The 26,214-nt window shown below is 39.9% G+C and overlaps 1 protein-coding gene across 17 annotated transcripts in view; it reads right to left on the bottom strand.

Annotated features, from left to right (window-relative positions):
- LOC145356152 (poly(rC)-binding protein 3) overlaps positions 1-26,214 on the bottom strand; it is a 238,112-nt gene that overhangs the window by 130,183 nt on the left and 81,715 nt on the right. For 6 of the 17 annotated variants that reach the window (XM_080208812.1, XM_080208811.1, XM_080208813.1 and 3 more), the window contains exon 1: positions 18,871-19,057. The exons of 1 other annotated variant lie outside the window; for it this stretch is intronic. The gene's annotated coding sequence lies outside the window, so the exon portion shown is untranslated. Of the gene's footprint in view, positions 1-6,471; positions 6,566-18,315; positions 18,679-18,870; positions 19,060-26,214 lie in introns of those variants that run through there. 10 more of the 17 variants (XM_080208807.1, XM_080208765.1, XM_080208810.1 and 7 more) reach the window with 7 other exon arrangements.

Here is a 26,214-nt window from a genome sequence, read left to right as displayed (position 1 = left end):
TTAATCTCATTTAGCTTCTCAGATATAGCTCAAACGCATGGATCTATTCTCCCTTACTGATAATGTCACTAAAAGTAGCTTGCTTCCCTGTTACTGTTCAGCAATGTTGTAAGTAGCTATCAATACAACTAGGATATATTCTTCAAAACTGAGAAACTTCTCAGATCTTTAATCAAAAGCCCAAAATACTAGCAAGTAAGATTAGTTTTAAAACCTAAAAAGATGATTCCAATGTCAAATATAAAAATTATCCGAAAAACAAATCTTAACATTATTGTTACTGTTTCATCTGCTACTAATACTTGAACTTTAACACACTTACAATAGAGTAACATGAGTTGCGTGAGGTATGCTGTTCGTCTCGCAACTTTGACTATTTTTGGTTACCAAAATAAGCCTTGAACTTAGCAGGTTATTAGTTATATTGAAGCTATAAATTTGGAACAGTAGGTATGTTTCAAGCTGTTACTTTATTACTTCATTTTCATTATTTTTCATTTTAATTTTCACCATTGCAGAGAGATGGTATCAGGCATAGAGGCCTGATAATCAGACATTAGTGTGTTCCACTAAACATCAGAATTCCCATTGGCAGGACATTTATAACAGGAAATCTCACTGCCGTAAGTTGCGTTTTAGACCTCCAATGAGATTTCATGCTCCCATTGTTGATCCCATCCCCCAAGTGTGCAGTGCATGGGCAGAAACTAATAGAACAAACATTTGGTAAAGCAGGAGAACAGCAGTGTATAGCAAGGACTTTGGATAACTCACAGTCACACAGGATCACGCATGCAAATGTGTTTTTTGTTTGTTAGGAAAATTAGATGTTTGTATCTTTTGTTCAGTTTGAATGGGACGATGTTTGGGCTTTGGAAGTGCAAATCTTACTGGGTATACTACCGGACTTGCCATAGTCATGTGACTCTACCATGATGCATTATGAGTGTAGACTGCTTTTTCTGATCTATTCAATAAAGATTCTGGGACAAGATGCTGCAAAGACTGCTGTACTTGTACATGAAATATACTGGCAATGTAGACTTTGGTGTGCACAGCACAATTTCAAATTTGTGAACAACAGAAAACTTGAAAGCATCATGAACCATGATGAACACCAAAAGGAAATAAGCCATTTGGTGGACAGGGCAGAAAAGTGGTAGGTGAAATTTAATGCAAAGAAATAAGAAATTATTAGTTATGTTCAAAGAACAAGGAGAGGCAATATAAGATAAAAAGGTACAAATACAAAGGAATGCAGGAACAAAAGGACCTGGAGATACATCTGCATGAATCATTGAAAGTAGTTGGGCAAGTTCAGAAATTTTTTGATATGATCCTAGGTTTTATAAATAGAGACACAGACGGAGTACAAAAGCAAGGAAGATGTACAAAACACCCTGATCTAGCCTCAAAATGGAATTGTGTGTCTAGTTCCGGACACTACATTTTAGGAAAGATATTAAGACATTAAAGTGGGTGTAGAAAAGATTCAAATCTTTTTCCAGGAATCATTCTAGGAATGTTCCCAATAGTGGGAGAATCCAGAACTAGGGGTCATAATTTGAGGATAAGGGTTGACAAATGATTGACAAACGAAGCATGGCTGATATGAGGAAACAACATTCTATGCAGCCAGTGGTTTAGATCTGCAATGCAGTGCTTGAGAGCATGCCAGAGACAGATTCAATTGTTTCTTTCAAAATGAAATTGAATAATTATCTGAAGAAAAAGAGATTGCAGGACTATGGGGAAAATGAGAGAGAGTCAAAATAGGGACATACGCTTGCAAAGATCTGGCAGAGGCTTTGATTTGATTTGATTTCTTGCACACGCTACAGACAAAATATACTGTTCACAGGGAAGAAAACGAGAGATTGCAGAATGTAATGTTACAATCATAGCTAAGGTGTAGAGAAAGATCAACTTAACACAAGGTAAGTCCATTCAAAAGTCTGACAGCAGGAGGGAAGAAACCGTTGTTGAGTCGGTTGGTACGTGACCGCAGACTTTTGTATCTTTTTCCCGAAGGAAGAAGGTGGAAGAGAGAATGTCCAGGGTGCGCGAGATCCTTAATAATGCTGGCTGCTTTGCCGAGACAGCAGGAAGTATAGACAGAGTCAATGGATCGGAGGCTGGTTTGCTTGATGGATTGGGCTACATTCATGACTTTTTATAGTTCCTTGCGATCTTAGGCAAAGCAGGAGGTATACCAAGCTGTGATATTACCAGAAAGAATGCTTTCTATGGTGCATCCGTAAAAATTGGAGTCATAACTGACATGCCAAATTGCTTTAGTTTTCTGAGGAGGTAGTGGTATTGGTGAGCTTTCTTAACTATAGTGTCAGCATGGGGAGGAGGAAACCAGGACAGGTTGTTGGTGATCTGGACACCTAACACCATTGATGTAGACAGGGGCATGTCCTCCTTTATGATTCCTGAAGTTGATGACAATCTCCTTCACTTAGTTGACATTGAGACAGACATTATTGTTGCTGCACCAGATTCTCTATTTCATTCTTGTACTCTTCCTCATCGTTGTTTGAGATCCGACCCACTATGGGTGGTGTCATCAGCAAACCTGCAAATTGAATTGAAGGGGAATTTGGCCACACAGTCATAGGTGTATAAGGAATATAGTAGAGGGCTGAAAACACAGCCTTGTGGGGCACCGGTGTTGAGGATGATCGTGGAGGTGGTGTTGTTGCCTACCCTTACTGATTGTGGTCTGTGGGTTAGGAAGTTCAGGATCCAGTCAGACAGAAAGATGCCGAGGCCCAGGCCATGGAGTTTGGAGATGAGTTTCATGGGAATAATAGTGTTGAAGGCTGAGCTGTAATCAATAAATAGGAGCCTGATATAGGTGTCCTTGTTATCTAGGTGTTCCAGGATTGAGCACAGCGCCAGGGAAATGGCGTCTGCTGCTGTGCAGTGATAGGCAAACTGTAGTGGATCCATGTTGTCCAGGAGACTGGAATTGATTTGTACCACGACTAACCTTTTGAAGCACTTTATAACGATGGACATCAGAGCCACCGGCCTAGAGTCATTAAGGCACGCTGCATGGTTTTTCTTAGGTACCAGGATGATGGTCACCTCCTTGAAGCAGATAGGGACCTTAGATTGTTGTAAAGACAGGTTGAAGATGTCTGTCAGGATCTGAGCACACTTCTGGGTACCCCATCCAGATCAGTTGCTTTCTATAGATTGACCTTCAAGAAAGCTGCTCTGACATCTGCAATGGTGACCTCAGATACAGGTTCATCCAGGGCTTCCAGGGTGGAGGGCATGCTCTCACTGACCTCTGGCTCAAAACAGGCGTAGAATGCATTGAGCTCATCAGGGAGGGGTGCATGGGAGCTGGCGATTTTACAAGCCTTTATCATGTAGGATGTTACATCTTGCAGACTTTGCCATAGCTGGAGGGTGTTGGTATGGCTAGCCTGGGACTCTAGCTTGGTCTGGTATTGCCTTTTGGCATCTTTGATGGATCTCCTTAGATCATATCTGGCTTTCTTGCATAGGTCAGTGTCACCTGACTTGAACGCCTCAGACCTGGACTCCAGCAAGCAATGGGGACACAAGCCTAATAATCTCCCCTGTATTTAATCATTCTATGATTCTATAACTTTGCAGCATTGTTCATTTACACATTAAAATGCCTCTTATAACCTACGACTGACATGCTTGAGGCAGGAGGCTCATAAAGTAGGTATCCTTTCTACTTTCTTCCTGCCCTTTCCTGAGCTGCCTCTCATATCAGTGGGAGGGGAAGGCATCAGGCAGGTCAATCATAAGGCTGTTAAATTTTTGGTTTGATTTATCATCATCACATGTATTAGTGTACAGTGAAAAGTATTTTTCTTGAGTGCTATATAGACAGAGCATACTGTACATCAAGAAGGGAAGAAGAGGGTGCAGAATGTACTGTATAAGTCTAGCTAGAGTATGGAGAAAGATCATTGTTAAAAGAGTTATAATAAAATTTTAAAAGCATAGAATGAGAGTAAAATATAGAATTAGAGGATACGCTGGGCACAGCTTGCAAGAACTCACCTCACTCTGGCAAAATTAATGGCCCCTTGTGGACCTAATTCTGCCTCCGCCATTTTATGTGCAGCAGGGGAAGGTGGAGGCAAAGCAGACAGCCCACCAGTTTTAATTGTGCTGGCTAATGTTGAGCGAAATCACATTGCCCTATCACCCCAATGTTCACTGTCCTATATTGTCTCTTGGCTTCAGCTCTTGGTCAAACAACATCTTGATTTTAAAATTCTTATCTTTGTTTTCAAATCCCTCTATGCTCCCTGTAATCTGTCCAAGCCATAAAAAGAAATCTGCACATCTTCAATTATGGCCTCTTGAGCATCTCCAATTTTAATTGCTCCATTTTGATGGTTGTGCAGTCAGGTGGCTACATGCAAAGTTCTGGAATACCCCTCCTACACATCTCTCTCTATTTCTATCTCACTTTCCTCCTTTATCCTACCAAGTCTATGACCATCTGACCTAGTATTTTCCTTTGTGGCTCATGCCATATTTTGTTTTATAATGCTCCTCTAAAATATATTAGAATATCTTATAGTTTTTTTATGCAATTACATGCCCCATCTCTTCTTGTTATGCACCCTCTCCAAATGTACTGCATCCATTTGCTGAAAACATGCCATTATAGTTATTCATACTGCAGAAGAAACCATAATGCACTAAGGTGAGAGAAAGAACTAGAGGTGGACCTCCATTGGTCTCCCAGCTAACTACATTGGAGGAATCACTGGGAATCAATGGATTTTGGAATCCATTGTCATTGGAAATGGTGAACTTCCAACTATCTGGTAATAGAATTAGAACTAATGAGTAACCCACGTCATGTTGACTTGCTGCCAACAGTGTTTGAAATATGATCATCCTTATAATAAGCTGCAACGTTCTTACTTCATCACTACTAAGTTCATGGCCAGAATTTTACCACCCTGTCTGCCATGGGAATCAGAACAGGCAAGGAGCAGACAATGAGAAGGTCCACAGGTGGGATTTTACGCTTTCAGGTCGATTGAGGCTGTAAAATCCCACCCCCTATCTTTGCTCTCCACCTGGGCCTTCACACATGCAAAACAGATCCATGGAGATCACAAATAATGAATCCTCAGAGGAGCAAATTCCTGAGGGTACACTATCACAGGACTCATACATAAAGACACAAGAAATAGCAGCAGATATAAACCACATGGGCCCTGCTGACCCTGTTCTGCCATTCAATATGATTTTGAGCTTCAACTCCATTTTCCTGCCCATTCCCCATATCCTTCAATTTTCTGAGGCACCAAAAATCTGTCTATACCAGCCTGAAATGAACTGAGCTATGGAATATTCATTACTCTCTGGAGTAGAGAATGCCAAAGATTTACAACCCTCAGAATGAAATAATTTCTACTCATTTATGTCCTAAATGATCAACCCTTGATTGTGGGGCTGTACGGAGGCATTTTGGATTCCCTAACCAGTGGAGAAAATCTCTCAGCATCTATCTTATCAAGTTCCTTCAGAATTTTGTAGATTTCAATGAGATTACCTTTCATTCTTCTAAATGCCAGCGAATATAAATCCAATTTACTAGTCTTCCATAATAGGGCAATCCTCTCATCCCAGGGACCGATTTAGTGAACATATGTTGTACTGTCTCTGCAGTAATTCAGTCAATTTCCCACCACCAAACACACTTTATTGTGTGACAAAGGGCTCCACTTGCGGCTTATAGCAAGACAGTCAACACCTTGGGACTGACAACACAGGTTTGTCTTGAACAGCAGGTTTAAAAACCCCCACTGACCTCTTCTCACTGGGCGAGCCTCTGCTTGGCTCTGTAAGGCAGCTCGTACTCCACAAAGCCCATGGGGAGATCTTTCGATGATCCCCCGTAGCCTTTGTGCCCATCATAACATCCCTTCCACTTTAGGTCCATGTCTCTCCCAGCATCCTGATTGTGAAGGTCTGTTCTACTTCTTAGCGGTTGGTTTGAAATCCAAAGGTTGGGCTGTGTTAGGCAGCGTCAACCAAGCAGGGAACCTTTGTTCCCAGAGGGAAAAAGCGCAGGGTTACTGATATGGGTTCATCCTTATGCTCTGTTTCAGCCTAAGAAGAGGCCCACTTCTTCAGTCTCGATCTGTTGTACCTTCACTATCTGGAGAGGCTAACATGAAGACGGCAGCTGCCATCTTCATGGCTGATAGTGACGACTGCTCAGGCATGGACTCTCTGGCTCTGAAATGGTCCAAGTACTGCTTTAAGGTTCAACTCTGGGCTTTGACCTTGTAAGACACCAGTCCTGTTTTCTCTACGATGATCCTATGGATCCAACTGGGACCATCTCCAAAGTTTCTCATGTGAAGCAGATCACCCATTGTGAAAGTTCTTTCTGTTCTTGCAGGATCGTAATTTCTTTTTCAGTTTTCCTATTGGGACTTCACTTACCTGACAAGTTTGGGAAGAGCAAGCTTAATCTGATTCAAAGCCATTGTCCCATTGACAGCTCTGCTGGACAACACCTGTTGTGTGTGGTGTGGTCCTATAATCAAGCAGAAATCATGTCAGTTTGGTCTTCATGAATGCTGCCAATTGTTTTTCATGCCATTTGTGAAGGATTGAACCATTCATTCTGCCAGTCCATTTGACAATGGGTAATAAGGTGCAGTTCAGACACCACTGGAATTCTGGAAATCACCGCTAGTAAAGGCTGTGCCATTATTGGTGTGTATTTGCTATAATTTCTTGATCAGAGCCTGAAATGTTATGGAATTCACGTGGTTCACTTCCAATCACTTGGGAGTGTCCATCGGCCATGGAAAACTCCAGGGCATCTACTAATTACTTTATACACGCTCCCCGTCCCTAGCCTGAAGATCTACAGCCTGTTCAGGTAGATCTGCTGGAGCCATCCCTCCATGGGCTTGGTCTATGCCATCTGTAAATTATGGGAGCCATTGTGGTGCCATTTATTTGTAAAGGAGCGAGACCGAGAGAAAACCTGTCTGCAACTTGAAAACCAAAACAGCTTCTGACCTGGAACCAAAATTGAAAGTGAATCCTTTGATTCCTCCATGGAGGAACCACCTAACTTTGACTTATCAATCTTCTCCCTAACAATTCAAGAAGTCAGAAAATCCCAGACACTGCATGAGGCCCAGAGCGAAAATAAACAAAACCCCATTTAAACCATTGAAGCAACAACAAAGGGACTTGGAAGTAGGCAGCCAGTGCCAAATGAAAAAAAAACTGCTTACAATCTGCACAGAACATGATTTAAAAAAAAAAAATTCTTAAAGGCACACTGGCATCACAATTATATCCTCTAAAAACTCTCAAATTTGTCAAACATTGTTTCCCTTAAATAAAATCATGTCGACTTGTTCTAATTGCACGATTAAGACTTCCTTAATAATACATTTGAGAATTTTGCCAACAACTAATGTTGGGCTAACTGGCCTGCAGTTCACTGTTTTGATGAAAAGGAGATTTATTTAGCAGCTGTAGAGTACTTTCCAAGCTCATGGAGTATGTCAGCAAAATTAATGGATTAATCCTGCAAAAGTATGAGTGAGATGATGTTGCATCAAATGCAGAAATCAAATGAGTGCGTACATAAGTTTAAAGTTAATTAGTCACAAGTAAGGCTTACATTAACACTGCAATGAAGTTATTGTGAAATTCCCCTAGTTGCCACATTCTTGCACCTGTTTGGGTCAATGGACATCTTTCAGACTGCGGGAGGAAACCCGAGCACCCAGAGGAAACCCACGCAGACAGAACATGCAAACTCCACACAGACAGTGACCCAGGTCGGAATTGAACCCGAGTCCTTGGCTAACCACTGTGCCATCACATTGCCCATACATGCCTTACTTTGTATGATAACATTTCCGCTATCTTAAATAGAATGAGTACCTCAGCTTTGACCTTACAATGCATTAGTCATCTTTACCAAGGTGCTCACCAGCCACATTGTAGGTCTGAAGTGTACTCGCCCAAAAGATGGGCGATGACAAAATGGAAGTGGAAGTGGGTCCTCAGACATTTTGCCTCGAGTCTGATGAATCTATCTGCACATGTACAGGTGCTGGTGGAGAAGTCCTTGGTGGAGACCTGAGGATCTCAGACCAAGAGGCCTTTCATTAGTTAAATGAGGAATCTATTGAAGAGGCATCGCAGTTGTACAAAAGGTATGCATATGGATGTATGAGAAAATGTTATATTGTGATTTTTTTTAGTGGAAACACAAATTCCATTAGGATCCACCACTTTCCCATCTTGGTTCCTGGGTAGAAAATCACCTTTTAATTTAATTGATAATGAATGTAAAGACACCTAGGGCGGTGGATAGAGGAGAGCCGGTGGATGTGGTCTTTCTTGATTTTCAGAAGGCGTTTGACAAGGTACCTCACAAGAGGTTATTGCAGAAGGTAAGGGGGCATGGAGTTGGGGGTAGGGTGTTAGCGTGGATAGAAGATTGGCTGTCAAATAGGAGGCAGAGAGTGGGGGTTAATGGGTGCTATTCGGATTGGCGGTTGGTGACTAGTGGAGTGCCCCAGGGGTCGGTGCTGGGGCCTCAGCTATTTACCATTTATATAGATGATCTGGAGGAGGGAACCGAGTATATGGTGTCGAAATTTGCTGATGACACCAAGATTGGTGGAATGGCAAATTGCGCGGAGGGTGTGGAGAGTCTGCAGAAGGATCTAGATAGGCTGGGCGAATGGGCCAGGAACTGGCAAATGGAATTTAATGTTGGCAAGTGCGAGGTGGCCCACTTTGGTAGGAATAATGGTAGGAAGGACTATTACTTACATGGCGAAAAACTGCAGCAGGCGACGGTGCAGAGGGACCTCGGGGTCCTTGAGCACGAGTCGCAAAAACCCAGCCTGCAGGTGCAGCAGGTGGTCAGGAAGGCTAATGGGATGCTGGCCTTCATAGCGAGGGGGATTGAATATAAAAGTAGGGAGGTCTTGCTGCAGCTGTATAGGGCATTGGTGAGGCCACAGCTGAGTACTGTGTGCAGTTTTGGTCGCCGCACTTACGCAAGGATATTTTGGCCTTGGAGGGAGTGCAGAGGAGGTTTAATAGGCTGATACCGGAGTTGAGGGGGTTGAGCTATGAGGAGAGGCTGAATAAACTAGGCTTGTACTCATTAGAGTTTAGAAGAATGAGGGGCGATCTCATTGAGACATATAAGATGATGAATGGGATGGATAGGATAGAGGTGGAGAGACTCTTCCTGCTCAGAAAGAACAGTAGGACTAGGGGGCACAGCCTCAAAATAAAGGAGGGGGCAGTTTAGAATGGAGTTGAGGAGGAACTTCTTCACTCAAAGGGTGGTGAATCTCTGGAATTCTCTGCCCGTTGAGGTGGTGGAGGCTGCCTTGTTAAATATTTTTAAGACATGGGTTGATGTGTTTTTGATAAGCGAGGGGATTAAGGGTTATAGGGAGAGGGCGGGAATGTGGAACTGAGCCACGACAAATCAGCCATGATCTTATTGAATGGCGGGGCAGGCTCGAAGGGCTAGATGGCCTACTCCTGCTCCTATTTCTTATGTTCTTATGTGAATTGATGTGGACTGGTTTGGTGGGAGGGAGGGGGATGGTAGTCTGTTCTAGAGACAGTTGATTGTTTTGTATCAGTGGCATGGGGGTGGGGGTAGGAACAGGAAGAATGGCTGGTGCGTTACTTCTGAAGTTAGTCCACTAGTGCAACCTTATATTAATAAAGGCATCCTGGGCAGAAATTTGAGCACTGAGTGCTGCCTTTCCTTCATCACCATCCTCCACCTAATTTTCCTCCTCCACTTCCTTTGAATTGTCCAAACTGCACTCTACACCCGTAATTCCTACAGGTTCAAATTTTACTGCCATGCAAGGTTGTACAAAGTATAGGACACCATGACCTTTCCGGAAATCCTAGCTGCTGTGCACTGAAGAGTGCCCCCCGATGTGTCGAGGTAACTGAAGCCAATGGCTTATTTGATTACAAATCTGCTGTCCATATGGCATTCATTGTAGGACTGCTGGAGTTCATTGGTCAAGTTTCAGATGGAAGGAGAGGATTTTGACATGGCAAATTCCCAAATTCTAGCTGTGCATGTTAGCAGAAGAGGCAGAGACTACGGTCAGAAAATTAAAGATGAAGTAGAAGAGCTGCTACCAGTGTTATGATCATGGAAGATACTTAGATCACTGTTAATTGGAAAGACCATGTAACAGGATTTCATATTTAAAGGAAACAAAACTTTTACTAATGTCAGAGAACCAGAGTTAGTTTTAAGGGATTTAAATGTGTATGGATAAACATCTTAGGTTTAATTGAATGTTTCAGTCCTTGCAAGGAAGCTGTGATTAGTTCTCAAGCTGAGCAAACAACGTTTTTCTGTGTGGGGGGTTCATTTCAATATTCAGCTGAGACTTTGTTGTCTTTTAGAGCTTCAGAATGCCGACTTCCAAGAATTGCTTCGCGTGGAAGTCTGTGGTAAAAACTATGCTAAAACAGAATATTGGGCGAATGGAAGGACTCTTGGTAGTGTCGACGAGCAGAGAGATCTCGGCGTACATGTGCATAGATCCCTGAAAGTTGGCAGTCAGGTTGATAAGGTTGTTAAGAAGGTGTACGGTGTGTTAGCTTTTATTGGTTGAGGGATTGAATTTCGGAGCCGTGAGGTCATGTTGCAACTGTACAAAACTCTGGCACAGCCGCACTTGGAGTATTGCGTACAGTTCTAGTCGCCGCATTATAAGGAGGATGTGGAAGCATTGGGAAGAGTGCAGAGGAGGTTTACCAGGATGTTGCCTGGTATGGTGGGAAGGTCTTATGAGGAAAGGCTGAGGGCCTTGAGGTTGTTTTCGTTAGAAAGAAGAAGGTTGAGAGGTAACCTAATTGAGGCATACAAGATGATCAGAGGGTTAGATAGGGTGGATAGTGAGAGCCCTTTTTCCTTGGATGGTGACGGCTAACACAAGGGGACATAGTTTTAAATTAAGGGGTGGTAATTATAGGACGGATGTCAGAGGTAGGTTCTTTACTCAGAGGGTAGTAAAGGTGTGGAATGCCCTGCCTGCAGCAGTTGCGGACTCGCCAACTTTAAGGGCGTTCAAATGGTTAGTGGATAGGCATATGGATAACATTGGAATAGTTTAGGTTAGAGGGTCATTAGATTGGCTCCACTGGGCAGCGCAACATCAAGGGCCAAAGGGCCTGTACTGCGCTGTAATGTTCTATGTTCTAAAAGCAAAATACTGTGGATGCTAGAATCTGAAACAAAAACAGAAAATGCTGGAAAATCTCAGCAGGTCTGACAGCTTCTGTGGCGAGAGAATAAAGTCAACAATTCCAGTCTGGATGACCCCTCATCAGACCTGCTGAGATTTTCATGCATTTTGTGTTTTTGTTGTAGTAAAAACTAGTTTGTTGAGTTGGAGACTGGAGGAGAGATAAGATGGGTTTCTCTGCTCTGCTTGAAGCTGCAACCTGAAACTGCAGTAATGATTCAAACATCCAATCAGAGCTGCAAAAAGGGCTAGTCGGGAGTTAGTGAAAAGTCCAGAAGCTGCAACAAGATGATTGTGGAACATCAGAAACTTAGTAATCAGTAACCACTAGAAATAGACTTCTGTTCAGAAAACCACAAAAAGTTAGGACAGACCAATGGATGAGAACTATTAGAAAAAGGCTTTCTAAAAGTAACTCAAGTAATTGTTTTCTATGAAAAAATTGTAAGTTAGTGACCGAGACCTTAAAAAAAAGTGGTCCCAAAACATATTTAAGGAAAAGCAGAAAAGTTCACAGGATACCCTGGTCAACATTAAGGGTGGGATCAACTCTGGATACTTTCAAAAATGGTGCGTGGAATCTGGATTTTTAAGTACAAAGTTTCAACGTTATACATCAAAACATCACACAAATGGATAGTTGATTTTCATACACTGAAGAGACAATTGCAGTTTCAAATGTATTTTGTCATCTGTAGTAACCTTAAACTTATGGGTAAGTGATAAGCTGAAGGAGGAGTACAGGAGAATTTTATTACAAATCTATTTTTCAAATGTTTAATAAATATTTTATTTTGTTGTTAAAAACTAATTAGCACTCCTGTAACTTTCTTCCACATTTCATAAAACCAAAAATAAAAATGACTTTATGATCTTTTCCGATAGAATTCCATTCTGGGATCCTCCTGTCCTGATTACACCAACCAGGATGATAACTGAAGGAAAAGAATTAGTACTTTTCACTTAACACCCTCATAAGCACATACTCTTTAAACAAAACTTTGAACAGAAGTGTCCTCATTCTGCTTTTAATTGCAACCAAGAACTCTTTTTTTTAAACATTAGTTACTTGAGGATATTTAATTCTTCTGGACCAAACCAAGAAATGTCGCAGCTCCCAGGAATTATCTTCTGAGGTGACAGTGTCCTTGGAGATAATCCACTGGCCCTACTTCCACACCTCAAAATTTCAATTTCTCCAGCCCAAGGATGGGCCTCACTCACATCCTTGCAGTATGACTCCAAATTAGAAATGCACCTGGTTCCTTATGGGAATTTTCTCCTTGTCTTGGGTGCTGAAAGATTCTGTGTCTTCTCCAAGCTGATTCAGCCACAGACTGACCCCTAGACTGTTCCAAGGCAGACTGTCTCTCAGACTTTGAAAACAGTAGAGATATTTTAAAAACAAAGGAACCTTCTCTTTCAATCCATCTCAATGGCAACATGAAACATAAACCCTGTTTTTAGATAGAAATATGAATTACTCATCTTTAATTTCAACCTTCTCTTTGGATCCAAAAGTAATTGATACTTTAAAAGTTTCTTTACTAGTGGCCTTCAATGGGGAAATTGCACCCCCAGGAAGGCAACTATAATCCTAGGTGTTAATTCTTTTTACTAACATTCTACCAACACAAAGGATTTCCTCTCTAATATGTAACTCGAAGTCTATCTGATAAATTAAGCTACCTAGGCAACATTTTTCATTTGCCCGATGTTTAAAAATTCTAATTTGCAAATGAAAAATGATATTTAATATATATGTAACACCAAGTCAGAGTCTGTAAACAACCTTTACATTTCTTTCATATCTTGTTCATTGCCTCATTGCAACCACAAGTTCATAAACATGCAAACTTTGTCTGGCCTAGAGCTAAAAGTTACTTGATATTCCTGTCATCCAAGCTATTTAATTAATAACTATTCTTAGCAATTAACATATTAACTGTTGTTCTTCTTCCATTTCCCCAAGTTGCATTGATGACCAAGACTTAAAGTCCAAGGAAAAGGATGAGGAAAGACCGCCTGAAAATGCACTGTTACCCTGCGGAGCTCCAGCTCAAAAATCAGCTGTGATTTTGAAGAATAGTCTAGTGGTTGATGCACTCAACATAACTAAACAGGAGAAAGTGGTGATGACAGAGAAAGAAAAGGATCAAGCCTTCTCTTTTCTGCAATGAACAGGAAAAATACCCCTAAGACCTCAGTGAGAAGTTTCTGAAGGTTTTGAACTGAGCACTGAGGATTATTTCACCAAATGTCATTCAGTGTATAAAAATCAACTATCCATTTGTGTGATGTTTTGATGCATAACATTGAAACTTTGTACTTAAAAATCCAGATTCCATGCACCATTTTTGAAGGTATCCAGAGTTGATCCCACCCTTAATGTTGACCAGGGTATCCTGTGAACTTTTCTGCTTTTCCTTAAATATGTTTTGGGACATTACACAGCTATTTAGTCAAGCAGATGAGACCTCAGTCCAATGTATTATCTGCAATAATGCAATCCTCTATCATAGTCATTGAGTCATACAGCACAGAAAAGGCCCTTTCGCCCAGGAATTCTGTACCAACAATCCAACTTAGATCAATAATTACTGCTAAAGTTGCACTAATTCCATTTTCCAGCACTTCTCATATCCTTGGATATTATGATGTTTCAAGTGCTCATCCAAATACTTTTTAAAAGCTGTAAGGTTTCTAGCCTCCACCATCTTCCCAGGCAGTGCATTGCACCCTCAGTGAATTCTTTTTCACAAATCCCCTTTCGCTTAACCTAAAACTATGACTCCTCATGATTTACTCGTGAACCAAGAGGAATAGCTGCTTCCTGTTCACCCTGTACTTACCCCTCAATCTTATACACCTCAATTAAATCCACCCTAGCCTTCTGTGCTCCAGAGAAAACAATCCAAGCCTCCCCAGTCTCTCCTTATAGCTTAAATGCTCCATCCCAAGCAATGTTCTGGTGAATCTTCTCTGTACCTCCTCTAGGGAAATCACATCCTTTCTATAGTGAATGACTTGAACTGCACACAGTGCTCCAGCTGTGGCCTAGTTAACATTCTGTACAGCTCCAACATTACTTCTTTGCTCTTGTACTCTATGCCATAACTGATAAAAGCAAGTATCCCATATATTTTCTTAACTATCCTAATTTACCGGCTCTGCTTCCTTCAGTGATATGAATAAGCACCCAAAGTTCCATCTGCTCCTTTGAGCTTCCTAGTGTCTTGCCACTCATTAAATACTCCGTGGTCTTGTTACTTCTTTCAAAGTGCATCACCTCACACTTATCAGGACGAAATACCATCTGCCACTGCTCTACCCATCTGACCACCTCATCCATATTTTCCTGTAACCTAGGACCTTTTTCTTCACTTATTAACCACCCCAATCTTGGTGTCATTTGCAAACTTGTATACCATTCCCACACCGCCCCCCCCCCACATCCATCAGCTATATCATTTATGAATATAAACAAACAATAAAGGTCCCAGCATTGAACTTGCTTTCACCGGCCCCCAGGCACTCAAACAGCCTTTTACCATCACCCTTTGTATCATATCACTAAGCCAGTTTTGGATCCATCTCATCAAGTTTCCCTGAATTTCATATGCTTCAAGCATTGCTAAGCCAGTTTCACATCCATCTCGCTATGTTTCCCTGAATTCTATGTGCTTCAACCTTCTCAATTAGTCTCTTATGTGGGACCATGTCAAAGACTTTGCTGAATACATCAACTACACTTCCCTCATTTACACATTTGATCAAATTTTCGAAATATTCTATCAAATTTGTTAGGCATGACTTCCCTCTGACAAAGCCATGTTGATTGTCTCAAATTAACCCAAGCCTTTCCAAGTGGAGATTAATTCTCTCCTTCAGAATCTTCTCCAATAGTTTCCCTACCAGTGACATTGAGACTCACTGGTCTGTAACTTCTTGGTTCATCCCAACCACCCTTCTTCAAAAATAGTCTTCTGGCACTTCCCCTGTGGCCAGAGATGAATTAAAAATTTGTGTCAGAGCCTTGCCTCATACAGAAGCCGAAGATTTGTCAATTTCTAAGCCCATCAGAGCCTTCAATACCTCCTGAGTTGCTATGTCTAACTGTGCAAGTTCCACACAGTCCCTTATCCTGAATTCTGTACCCATGTTCTCCTTTTCCTGAATGAAGACCAAAGAAAAGTAACACCCTTCCAATGTCCTGCAGCTTCACACACAGATTGCCCTCTTTGGTCTCTAATGGGCCCTACTTCTTCCCTTCTTAACCTCTTCACCTTAATATATTTATAAAATACCTTAGAATTCTTTCCTAACCTTGCTCTTTTTCATGCTCCCTTTTTGCTTTTCTAATTCCTTTCTCAACTTCTCTCTTCCACCTTGTATATTCCTCTAGGGCTGCAGCTGATTGCTCCTTCTGGACTTGCAAAAAGTCTTTCTCTTCTTCCTCATCCAGTCCAGAATTGTTCAAGATATTCAAGGCTCCCTGAACGTATTGCTTCTACATTTCCTCTTATAGAGATGTTGGACCTGTACTCTCCTCATTTCCATTTTGAATGCCCCCCCCCCCAACCCACCACTGTCTCCAATGCAGACTTTTCCCGCAAGGAGCCATTCTCAGTCAACTCTGGGCAGATCCTGCCTTATTTTAATAAAATCTGCCTTTTCTCCTTTTCCATAACTGTACCATGTTGTAGTTGCCATCACTAAAATGCGCTCTCGCTGCTACATTGAGCACTTGTCCAATTTTGTTCCCCAGAACCAGATCCAGGATGTGGCACCTGCACCATGGCTTCAAAATTGAAGAGTTAGCCCAGGTTAAGTGTTTAAATCCTGAAGTTGAACTTAACTATTTAACCAAGAATTGGGGTCATCAACACTTTGCTAAGACCGATATGTTGTAGAGCTTTGTTTCCTGAAGGTTGTCAATTGGATTGAATTCCCCCAAAACTCCCAGCTAATTCAAAAATGCACAAGCCTTAAACATTTCTTTTCACTGCAGAGAAACTGTCCCTGCATGTGAATGTACATTTCTAGAAACTATCTAAAAGCCATTTTAGAGTCTTAAATTCATCATTGGCGTAGCTATTAGCATATAGTGGTTCAACAAGTGCTGCCAATTGTGGAATCACATCTAACAGTGGATATTTTGTTTAGGATTTTGTAAATGTGAGCTAGTTGAATACAGTCTATGCCCTACCCATTAAGAATCAAAGAAGCATTCTACTTGCTTCAATCAGCTAAATTATAACTTTGTGTGTAGAAATGTTTTACCCATTACATCTTGGATTCTTTGCCAGTTATCAAATCTGTGGTCTTTGATTACCAAACCTTCCACCACTTGAAAAAATTATCCTTATTAATTAACAAAATCTTTCATGGTTTTGAAAACTCCATTACAACTTGCTTTAGTTTTTACATTTTGTTTTTCATTCATGGGAATTAGGTAATTGCTAGCAAAGCCGGAATGTATTGCCCATCCCAATACCTTTGGTGCCAGGTCATTTTAGTAGGAAGTTAAGAATCAACCTTGATTGGAATCAAACAGAGGCCAGAGGAGAAATGATAGCAAACTTCCTTCCCTGAATTGCATTAGTGACCAAGATGGGTTTTTACAACAATCCAATATTATATTTTACAATAATCCAACATGACATTAGCTCTGTTTTTTTATTCCAGATTTCTATTTAAATTTCTTGTAATCATCAACCAATTGTCATAGCTCTGTCATAACCTTCTTGGTAAGCCTCACTAAACAATGCCCATCTGCATGGCCAGACCTTTACCTAGAGAGTACCTAGTGTTGGCATTCTGCTTTTATGATTGCTGAGATCCCAACACCTCCGCTCATCTACTACAAATGGTGTTATACCCTTGGCAAAAAATTCAATTTTGTAAGGGTTGTGATGACATGTCACAATTTCCCCTTTCGTTAAGGTCACTAACATTAAACATCAACAGGAGCAAAATGCTCTTTTGACATCATGCTTCAATGAGTTCATTAAAATGGCATTCATAAGGCTTAAACAAAAATTGGCTTTTTCTATTTTCAAAGGGTTAGAGATCCCAGGAGTAGAACTAAATATGGACTAAATGTAATTTCAGGAAATTAGCAGAAACAAATGTTAATGTTGATCCCTCTGTGTTTTCAATATATTGAAAAAAAACTTTCAACTAAATTCTGTTGGTTAGGATTTGCCATTTAATCCTAAAACCCATATGACCCATTTTTATTTCTGAATTTTTGTTCTTTTTTAATTCCTTGGGATCATCATTTTAAAGGATTACAAAAGGAGATTTATTATTTAATCTACGTACAGTATATGTAGAATGGTAGCACCAAAATCAAATTCTGATTTGTATAATATTTACAATATTTTAATATTTGGATTATGTAATTACTTAATGAAAGATAAATATTAATTTAAAAATTGCGGAAAAACAGCTAAAGTAAGATTTTTCTTAACAAACATATATAAACATCTACATTCTATTTTTTACTTTAGCACATCAATTGTTTAACTAATACTCAAGAAATAAAACAAATATTCACCTATCTTATAAAATGATTTGAATTTGTGAAATAAAATGAAAAAGCAGATCTGAAATAATCACCAGTGAAAACAGAAAGCTACTGCAAAAGGCAATGGTTCTTTTTTAAGAGTGAGGTGGATCATGTTTGAACGATACCGCATAGTATAAAACTGCACTCAATTTTTATGAGACTATGATAGATATTTTCTTGCTAGTTTTCTTATTCCATGTTCAACAAGACATACAAAGAAAATTCATGCACAAGAATGAATACAGTATTTTCTCAATGTAGTAAATTATTGCTTAATGATTCAACTTTTTCAAAATGAACCTAAAACATACATAATCACATCCCACCCAGCAGCACCCTCCTACATCACATACACACGTGTGTTTTTTGACACCATGTACTTATACTTAGCTCAGACTGTTCACTAAACAGGTTTCTCCAAATATTAACTTTGATGCAGGTTCTTGAAACACCATCGCAACACTACCACGTCTTTGACACCATTTTAAGCATTTGTTTTCGTATAGTTTAACAATATATTCTTTGTTCCCTCACAATTTTGTGCATTCATTGAAAAGACAGCAAACCATTGTATTTAAAATAATACATCAGCTGTTTTCTATTCATTATCGTCATGTCTCATTAAATAACATTAACAGCTAACATAGTAATAATGTCTAAATGAATTGCTGTCAAAGTGGCACAGCATCGTGTAAGAGTTTACTCTTTCTTTTGTCAATGTTCATTTCTCTTTGCCAGCAGTATAAACATAAATGCAATCTCCGTTTGCAGATTCATGTATCTATAAGGCAACTGGAAGAAAAGGTCCACAGCATTAAAAAAAAAAGTTTCTTGGGTCACCTTTACACAGGTCTATTGAAACACAAGATATATAAAATGATTGTTTATTCTATTAGCAGCAGCAACAAAATATAATTGCATTAAAATCAAAGATTTAACACTATATTAAAAGTAGTACATTAAATCAAATTTAAAATTACTGACCTACCGAGGTGTGTCTGTACTGTCGTCCTAATGAAATGTAAATGCTGTCTTACTATTGCTCCTCCACCGTTAGCACAAGTATAGTCCCTATTTGTCTGACAATTCCTAGTGTGGACAGATGGCCAGGAGCCCTAAGCCCTGCTGGTATGAAGGAAGCTTTGCTGTTCCCAGCTTAGCCCTTGGCAGATAAGCCTGAGTCAGGCACAGTGAGCTCACAACCTCTTATCCAATCATTTAAATTACTGCCACATGAGAAATTCTGCCCAAATCTGCTCAGTAAAGGACCAGAGGGTAGGACAATCAGCTTCAAAACTGACCAGGAGTAATCACAATTGAACCAATGCTTTGCAGCAATGATATTTCGAATATGAATCTTAAAAATACCTGAATGCTTATAAAATAGCTGAATTTAGAGGGATAGAAAGCCTGCAGAGAATATTCCTTTCAATTGTAACAACTGTTTTCTTACAGTGCATGTATCTAACTGGGAGAACAAGCAGAGACTAACATAGGTATAATATCAGTTTACTTTCACATGTCTCTGGCCCTGAAATAGAGGTCATGCTTTTTTGTCTGTAGAAAATGTTCCATTTCTGAAAATAAAGCAGCATTCAGTTCAGCAATTAAATGAATAAGTAAATGAATCAGCAGAGCAGAAGTGCCAGATTTAATTACTGCTCTGAGCTAAAATGTAACTAATTATGGGGTTCATGAACTGCATACCACAATTTTCTCTGACATACTTGATTCTCTTGAACCAGGCAATGTCAGAAAATAAGAAGACAGGTAATAAACTCCTCAGGCTAACTGAAAAGAAAACAGATGTTCAAAGAGATGAATATGTTTCATTAAAAATAATTAAATTGCATTCTCTTGATAAAATCTGTTTTATCTGATTCTGGAATACGATATTACTGGGAGATCATTATATTGGATTGCAAAAAAGGCAAGACTAACATCCTCACTTTGCCATTTGTTGTTTCTTCTTTAAATCTATTATAAAACTTACAGTAAAACAGGATGATTATGGTTGTATTGAGCAAGTAGCAAAAATATGATTGATGTTTTAAAGTCTACTCATTAATTTTATGTTAAAACATCACTTACGATGTGTAGTCTTTAGTTAATGCTTCAAACCTTAGGAGATTAGAAAACATTCACTTGAGTAGCAATTAAGTAAGTCATCTTCAGATGTTTCCAACTCCTATTCAGAATTGTCACTAGATTACAAGTAAAAAAAGCCTACAGTCTCAGGAATTTCCACTTTGGTCACAATTGGCAATTTGGTTGCAAATTGCTCTCATAATTGAGCTAGTTAAAGAAATTTCTTCTGGTTCAAGTTTCCACACAGATTCATTTGTATATCACCAAACATGAAGGATCAGATGTTCAGGTGATAAAAAAATTTGCATAAAGGAATGGAATTGGAAAACAAAAGTCTTCAGGCCCTCAATTTTGAATTCACCCCAGAAAAATAACCCACGCAATCTTTCACAGACAGGAAGAGGTTCATGATAGTTTTGTGTTGAGACCCCCTCACACACATCCTCTGACATCAAGGTCGACATTAACAGGCCTAAGAGGAATTTGCTTTTCATGTCCACCAATATTTTAGCCAGGTCAGTTGGATTTTGGGAGGCTTCTACAAATCCGTCTTGTTTGACAGTTCTTAAACCCATGGAGAGCCTGTTGAGGAACATTCTGCAGGAAAGGGTGAAATGTTTTGAGAATTTCAAATTCAATATCATGATTAGATGCTATAAGTTAGAAGTATTTTTACTTAAATAATTGATCATAGGGCTATATCCTGCAAAGATAAGTTTACCATTGTATTAACCAGCATAATGTGAATATTCTGACACATTAAAGTACTTTTCCCAATGAGAAAAGGATATTACGTATTCAAATCTGAATAAAGTAATGCTCGGAAACTCTAGTGCCATGATCTTAAGTGATTTCAATGTCCGCAGTACTTTAAATTTTAAAAAAATGCTCAGCTGCTTAAGAGGAAAAAAAGTTATCTATTTCTGGATTGCTTTCATTGACATATCATCGAGTGTAGTTTAGCAAAAAAAAAGCCATCTGTTATTTCAGTTTCAATAAGCCCAATTATTTGCAGGTATAATAGGCTTGAAGGGCCAAATGGCCTCCTCCTGCTCCTATTTTTGATGTTTCTAATAGTTTATTTGATAGTTGAGTCCATTGTGATGGTCTGGCTGAGTTTCAAAAGCTTTCAAAATGACTTATCTCAGTATGAGGTTGTGTACATAGTTTGATTTTCTGTTTTGAGTTGTAGTTAAAGCGTTAACTATCTTTGTGATTACTGAATAGATGTTTGTTTGTTTGTTTGTTTTCACACTGAATGATCACTTGAGGGATTAGGTTTTTTTTTCCATTGGGTATGGAGTTTTTTTTCCCCAGTAAGAATAGTTGAGTGATAAGAACAAAGAACAAGGAACAACACAGCACAGGAAACAGGCCCTTCGGCCCAACAAGCCCATGCCGCCATTTTAACATTCAGTGAGCACCTCATTCCAATCCTTCTTCTACCTATCACTTTTGCCTAGGCCTCTTGGACTCCACAATAAAGGTGTGCAAATTTACAGAATTATATGTATGCCAGATTGAGGGAGGTTTAATTTAGGGACAATTTGTTAACACCAGTCAGCCTAAAAGCACGTTTTTGGGGTGTGGGAGGAAACCGCAGCACCTGGAGAAAACCCACGCAAGCACAGGGAGAATGTACAAACTCCCACAGACACCGACCCAAGTCGAAGAGTCAACCCAGGTCCATGTATCTGCACAGCAAACAGTGATAGTCACTGAGCTGTTGTGTTGCTCGTCAGTTGGTCCAGTTTAAACAGACACCAACGACGTGAAGCACTAGGCAACTCTCGAAGCAACATCCAAGAGCAGCCCTCGCACGACCCACCGTGTGTATGCCCTTTGTTGGCCAACAAGGTGGACCGATTCACCTGTGGATGTAAAAAAAAGACATCAATAAACATACACAGCTTATACAGATAACTCTACTAGATTCTTAAAGATTTACTTTTATAATGTCCAGTTCAAAGACTTCCCATTGTTATTACCTGGCTACTGCTATCTGTCCATAGTGAGCATAAAAATTAGGAGGAGTAGGCCACCTAGCCCATGGAGCCTGCTCTGCCATTCAGTAAGATCATGGCTGATCTGATAGTGGTTCAGTTCCAGTTACCTGCCCGCTCCCCATAACCCTTAATTCCCTTATTGGTTAAAAATCTGTGACTTAAATACATTTAATGAAGTATCCTCCACTGCTTCAATGGGCAGAGAATTCTAAAGATTCACTACCCTCTGGGAGAAGAAGTTCCTCCTCAACTCTGTTCTAAATTGACTCCCCCTTATTTTGAGGCTGTGCCCCCTAGTTCTTGTTTCCTTTCTAAGTGGAAATAACCTCACCGCTTCCACCCTGTCTTGCCCCTTCATTATCTTATGAGTGTCTATAAAATCTCCAATACCTAAATGAGTTGATTTGGAGGATAAATGGGGTCAGGACAGTAAAAGGGGCATGCAAAGTGTATGGAGTGGGAATCAGAAGTATGAGGAGGAATGTAGGAGGCACCTGGAGAGGGATAGAAAGGCATGGGGGTGGGTGGGTAACACAAAGACAGCTTATTCATACCTGACCTCAATTCCCAACCTTCCCAAACATGTGATCCCTCTCAAGACAGGCATGTAAGTACATTTTCCAACCCATCTTATGTCAAGTGGTCTCTTTTGCATCATGCAAGTTCCCATGACTTTTACCTGTTCTACATGGTAATATGGCTGCTTAAAATAAGCCTTTGATTTAAAATAGTCTGGGTGTGGTACTTTGCATCAAGCCTCAATTGGGACATCCAAACCACTTTCATGTTTGTGCCTTATTAACATTTTCTCAGTGCGCTGCAAGCTATTCTCCTGTATCTTGGCAATCTGGTAAGAAGGAAAATCAGTCAGTAACTACACAATGTTGTCTGCACATAAATCCTGTTTGGGGTGGGGGTTTAGCCAACAGACACCAGGTAGATGAGGGGTGGGAGGAAAAGGATAGGTTTGCAGCAGGCTGGAAGATGTTTTGTGAGACCAAATGAGACTTTCTGCTTCTCCTAGATGAACAACATTCTGGAAACAAAGGAAAAATAAACATACCAAGAAATATAAAAAATTGCTGGTAAGGCTTATCAATGCTACAGAATGTAAGACTAACAAACACTATGTTCCATCCATTTCTTCTTAAAAGTTATCATCAAAATTCAATAATAGATGTAGAACTTGACCTACATATTTGCACAGCTGTTTCAGATGATTTATTGGACAATGATATATGACGCTGCTTGATTCAGGAGTGCAAATGAACACGTGTAAATTTTCAACCACTTTTCTTCAAATTTCTAATTTCTTCCACATTTTACAAGAAAGAAATGGGCAGCCAGTAATTGAAAGTCACCCTCGTAATTTGTTCTCAATTTTAAAAAAGTTTTAAAAATCAAGCAACAACTTGGAGAAAAATTACAAAATTAAGCACAGAATTATTTGCCACGTAAAGCAAGTGCACATTCAAAAGTTTTTTTCTAAACGACAATTCCAGTTTGGACATGTGTCAATTATCACGATAGAAAAAAATCCAGAGGTTAACTTCCAACAAATAGGATAAATTATATTAGAAAGAATTTCACTATCTTCATCAGGGCCTATATCAAAATGCACAAACATTAGTTTATCTGGAAATTACACTCAGCAAGGCCAGAGAACTCAGAACTCTGACCAGTTTGTCAGTGCTCCCTGGCCAACTGAAATATACATTGTAGGGCATTATAAAGCACCTCATTCATTTTATCTGAACAAGACTCCAGGGAGCAGTGCAAGTAAATAACAGCTCAAAGTGAATCAATACGTCTAACTTAATTAAATTGCTTCCTTCCCACAACTACACTGATACAAACAAGAACATAAAAATAGCACCAGGCTAGGTATGTTCCATCATTCACTAAGAACATAGCAGATCTTCTATTTCAACACTTTTCCTCCCTGTACCCATATCTATTGATTCCCTGATTTGGAACAGGGAAGTGAGAATATTGAAGTGAAAACTAGATCATTAGTTTCATCAGGAAATGAAGGAGGATGTTACTCTTATTGATGAATGCATGCATGTTATAACAATTAGAACAGAGGAATGTAAAATGAAGGAGTAAATGTATATTTAAAGAGTGAAAACAAATCTAACTACAAGATGAACAATGAGACATTTTTCTTGAATTTTGCTTTAGATTTTATTCTCAAATTATGGGGATGGTCAATCTACATAGGCATCAACATCTATAATTGCCCCGAGAAAGTGGCGGTGAATTTTCTTCTTGAATCTCTGCCATCCTTGTGGTGATATGTGTTCCTACAAAAAGTGTCAGTTAAAGATGTCAAAGCAGCAACAATGAAGGAACAGAGATATTTGTTTAAGTTATGATAGTGTATGAATTGGAAGGCAGTTTGAAGGAGATGATGCTGCCATGACATTACTGCTGCCATACTTTTCAATGGTATATATCATGGGGATGGTGGTGCTGCCAAAGTTACTTTGCTAAGTTACTATAGTGTACACCACAGCCAAAGTACAGTAACAATGGAAGAAGTAGATATTGCCCTGGATATTAATCTCAAGTTCAGAAAAATAAAGTCAGACTATTTCCCGACATTGTCAGCAAAAGTGCTCCCATAACCGTTATATTTTTTAAAAATCCGAGAGACACGTGGGCAAGATCTTTGTTTGCTGCTACCCTAGGTAGGCCCAAGGCAGAGTCAGAGGAGTGTGGGTGTCAAGGTGGGCAGGTTAGGAGATGCATCTCAGTTCTCAGGAACATCAGCTCACCTCTTCTTATAATTCTCATTCCTCCACATTCCCAACCACTCCTGTGCCCCTTCATACTCTCTACACCCTTTGCATACCCTCTCACATCACCCAAACCCTCCCCATGTATTTTCCATAGTCACTCGCCCAGTATGAACTATGAGCAAACATCACTGGCAAAAAGAAGTCTTTAAACAGACATATAAAAGTAAACCTTTCACAATAATAAGAGTTGCCACTCAAACACACAACTATTCACACTGGAAATGAAGCTTTAGACCCAGTGAAAGAATTACCTAATTCTCTCAAGCTGTTGTAAAAGCAAACAAACATCTATTCAGTAGCCATATCAAAGACAAAGAATCCTTTAACAACCTCTTTAAACTGACAAACTGTGGTCAAAGCTGAGGTAAGTTGTTAGTTGTACGTGAAGCTCAGTCAAGCTCAAACAAACCATCACAGCTGCAAAAAAATGGGCGTATTGAAAATGAAATAATAGATTACTTGCTTTTTCCTAAGCTACACTAGATGGTGTGTCAATGAACGTAGTCTAGAAGGAGGCTATTTTTTCCCTTAAGTTAAAGTTGCTGAGCAATTTCTTTTTCAGTTTGAAAGCACTGTGGGCATTTAAATCACTTCAGATAATGACACTAGATCCCAAGCATTGTCTTATTCAGCTTTAAATGCATTATAGCACTTTCCCCAAAATGATAAATACTCCATTGCATCTTACTGCTTACACAATTTTAGTCTGCAATAAAGGACATCTAACTTACAAGACAGCATCTAGCGATGATATTTTAAATTGTCAAAGCATTGAATACTAATCTGTCAACGTGTTCCTGACTCCTCAGCAGGCTTCCTGCAAAGGGTATAGAATATAAGAGCAGGGAGGTTTTGCTGCAACTGTACATGGCACTGGTGAGGCCGCAACTGGAGTACTGTGCAGTTTTGGTCCCCGCATTTGCGAAAGGATATATTGGCCTTGGAGGGAGTACAGAGAAGGTTCACCAGGCTGATACCGGAGATGAGGGGGTTAGCTTATGAAGAGAGATTGAATAGACTGGCTCTGTACTCGTTAGAGTTTCGAAAGCTGAGGGAGGATCTTATAGAGACTTACAAGATAATGAAGGGGATAGATAGGGTAGAGGTAGCGAGATTCTTCCCACTTAGAAAGGATAGCAGAACTAGAGGGAACAGCCTCAAAATAAGGGGGGGGGGGTGCAGTTTAGAACAGAGTTGAGGAGGAACTTCTTCACTCAAAGGGTGGTGAATCTCTGGAATTCTCTGCCCATCGAAGTGGTGGAGGCTACCTCGTTGAATATATTTAAGTCACGGGTGGATAGATTTCTGATAGACAAGGGAATTAAGGGTTATGAGGAGAAAGTGAGAAAGTAGAACTGATCCACTTCAGATCAGCCATGATCTTGTTGAATGGCGGGGCAGGCTCGAAGGGCTAGATGGCCTACTCCTGC

This window comes from Carcharhinus amblyrhynchos, chromosome 2, assembly GCF_965287045.1.
Source record: "Carcharhinus amblyrhynchos chromosome 2, sCarAmb.v2.hapA, whole genome shotgun sequence".
In the NCBI taxonomy this organism is placed as follows: domain Eukaryota; kingdom Metazoa; phylum Chordata; class Chondrichthyes; order Carcharhiniformes; family Carcharhinidae; genus Carcharhinus; species Carcharhinus amblyrhynchos.
This window is presented reverse-complemented; position numbering and strand designations above follow the sequence as displayed.